Below are 3,369 nucleotides of genomic sequence, written 5' to 3'. Positions count from 1 at the left end.
TCATTGCTACATTTCATGACTATGAAATATGGCAAATGGATGTCAAAACCGCTTTCCTTAATTCAAAGTTGGCTGAGGATTTTTACATGAGTCAGCCAGAGGGTTTTGTCAGTACAGAGTACCCTAATAGAGTGTGTAAGCTTGAGAAATCCATTTATGGATTAAAGCAAGCACCTCGCAGATGGAATCTTTTCTTCGTTGAGAAACTCAAAGAGTTTGGATTTTCGAGGAGTGAAGATGAATCTTGTGTATATGTCAAGGCTAGTGGGAGTATAGTTAGCGTTTTGGTACTGTATGTGGATCACATCTACTCATAGGAAATGACATCCCAACCTTGCAGGAAGTGAAGTCCTAGCTTGGGAAGTGCTTTGCTATGAAAGACCTTGGAGAAGCTGCCTATATTCTCGGGATAAGGATTTTGAGAGACCAGTGTAAAAGACTAATTGGACTTAGTTAGAGTACCTACTTGGATAAGGTGCTGAATAGGTTCAGCATGCATAATTCCAAGAAAGGAGAGTTACCGATCCAGAGTAACGCCAGACTAAGTAAGACTCAGAGCCCGAGTACAGAGGCTGAGATAACTGAGATGAGTCGATTACCTTGTGCTTCCACTGTAGGCTCGATCATGTATGCTATGACGTGTACTCGTCCTAATGTGGCCTTTGCATTAAGCATGGTCAGCAGATATCAGGGGAACCCTGGAAAGGCTCACTGGACTGCGGTAAAGAACATTCTCAAGTACCTACGGAGGACTAAGGACTGGGTCCTTACCCTTGGTGGAAGTGATGACTTGAGAGTAGAAGGGTATTGTGATGCTAGCTTTCAGACTGATAGGGATAATTTCGGCTCTCAGTTAGGCTGGGTCTTTACCTTAAACGGAGGAGCAATTTCTTGGAAAAGTTCCAAGAAGGAGACAGTAGCCGATTCAATTTGCGAATCAGAGTATATAGTGGCAAGCGAGGCAGCAAAGGAGGCTATATGCATAAAGAACTTCATTGGAGACCTTGGAGTTGTACCAGCTATAAAGGAGCCTGTAGAGATTTTCTGTGATCGTGAAAGTGCAGTTGCCTTAGCCAAGGAACCAAGGGATCACGGGAGATCCAGACACATCGACATAAAATATCATTTCATCAGACATCGAATAGAAAAAGGACTCCTCGTGGATAAGAGGGTATCATCAGATGAGAACCCAGCAGATCCCCTCACGAAGGGACTTGGTAGGGTTAAGCATCTCTAGCATGCGAGGCGCATAGGGCTGCAGGATGATATTAGTTTTAGTAGTTAGATAACTTTGAAATGTGTAAATTGTAATTGACATTTGATGATGAATAAAAGTTGTATTTATTTATGAGTAAAGTGTTGCTATCTTTTGTCATTCGTTTACTATCGTTTCATTTTGCACGTTTTGACTTCAAGAATAATTATGTTTGATATATCATATTATTCAAATTGTCCACAGTGGGTCATATGTTGGAAGTAGGTATGAATCAAGACTGTCATGAGTTGGCTGTAGAGGTCTAAGGTGTTGGACATGGCTATGACACTCATGAGTGCTCATAAATTCTGAGTATTGGATTCAACCCGCGCTCGCTGGTATCACTTGATGGAATTTATCTCGAGTGATCGCGAGACGGTAATATCATATAAGTCTTCAAACCTAGAGATATGACTTGTTGCCTATGAGTTGGTTATGCATTGATTGTACGAAAACGCATTGGTAACTCGATGTTATAAAACGTGCCTTTGTGCATAATTCAACAAGTGGTAGAACAAGCATATGAGTCGAATATTATCTGTTCCTTCTTGGATTAAAAGAGATATTTGGGCCCCTCGATGATTTTGTGTTGACCCATGTACCGGGCCCGGTCAGAACTAAGTTGATGTGTTCAATTAAGTTCTATATCAAATAAATCGGAAATCGAGAAACAAAATGCTGGACAATAAGTAAGACATTGTTCCATGTAATTGTCCGACTGATATCTAGAACAGAGGATTATATGATCACTTATCTTAAATGGTGTATCATCATCATCTCAGTTCCGAGAGACCTTGAAAGAGCTACGATTGTTGATCGGTTCCTGAAGTCATACTTGCAGTTATAGTTATTAGACTTATCCAAGTGGGAGACTGTTGGATAAGGTGTCTAAGTCCATAACTATTTCTGGTATGTACATAACTATTTCTGGTATATACTTGACCCGGTTTGGTATGGTCCTTTTGGGTTGCATGGCATCATGCATTTTGTTAGACTAAAATGAGAGAAATAACACTTATGGTTTATTAATATATTATAAGTTCTAATATATTAATAATATTATTTAATTAGTACTGATCAATAATTAATTTGGAATTAATTAAGTGATCAAAAGAAGACTACTTAAATATATGGGTTGATTGTGTAAATCACTCATACTTGTATAGTGGGCTAATGCTCCATGGATTATCAAGTTGGGCTAAAACCCATAGGATGTTCCATTGATGCTCCATGGTGGTTATAGAACCCATGGGTCATGGAAATGAAAGGTCATGACAATTAGGGTTTACATGGTGTAACCCTAATTGTAACACACTATATAAGGATCCTTATGTTCACCAAAATCGGCACTTAAGAAAGAAAGAAGAGGGCTAGCCGATTTCAAGTAGTGTGATATTTCTCTCAAGTTTATTCAAAGTGCATTTGGTGTTGTGTGAGACATTTGAGGCATCACACTTGAGGTGCTAGGCTCACAAGGCTTTCAAGGAATCCAAACGACTACAAGGTATGTTTTCTAGCTAACTTTGATGTTTGAAAGTTCCCCATGTATGCTAGATAGGATTATGAACCTTGGAAAAATCATTTTGCATGTATCTTAGTCAAATATAGATCCCAGGTTTCTAGGGTTGTATGTACACCTTAGGAGTGTTAGAATGCTCAAAACCCTTCAAATGGGTGACTGAAAATTTTGGCAGTGCTATGCTTCAAACATTGAAAAGACCTAGATGCATAAAGTACTAAGCCTTAGTCTAGTTTCATAATCCTGGTGACCATAATAATTATAGTCCAAATTCCTCACTAATCCCAATGTCTACATCAGATCTATCAAGTAAGAATCAGCCAAGCAGGACAGTTGGGAAGCAGGACCCTTTCGGTGTACAACCTTTCTGAAATCCAACAACCAAGCCAAAATGACCACTCTTGACACCTCTATTTAAGTAGATTAATCAATATTTTGACTTAGAATTACTGATAAATCTTATCTATAGGCTCATAATAACAACTTGTGATTATAAATATAATTTACACGGAAAGAAAGAAAGTGTAGCTTAACATATAGCGGTTTTAGCCAAAATCGGGAAATTGTGGTGGCAGATTCTAACTCGATAGATTCT

The sequence above is a fragment of the Lactuca virosa genome, chromosome 3 (assembly GCF_052849685.1).
Source record: "Lactuca virosa cultivar CGN04683 chromosome 3, Lactuca_virosa_CGN04683_v6, whole genome shotgun sequence".
NCBI lineage: Eukaryota > Viridiplantae > Streptophyta > Magnoliopsida > Asterales > Asteraceae > Lactuca > Lactuca virosa.
This window is presented reverse-complemented; position numbering follows the sequence as displayed.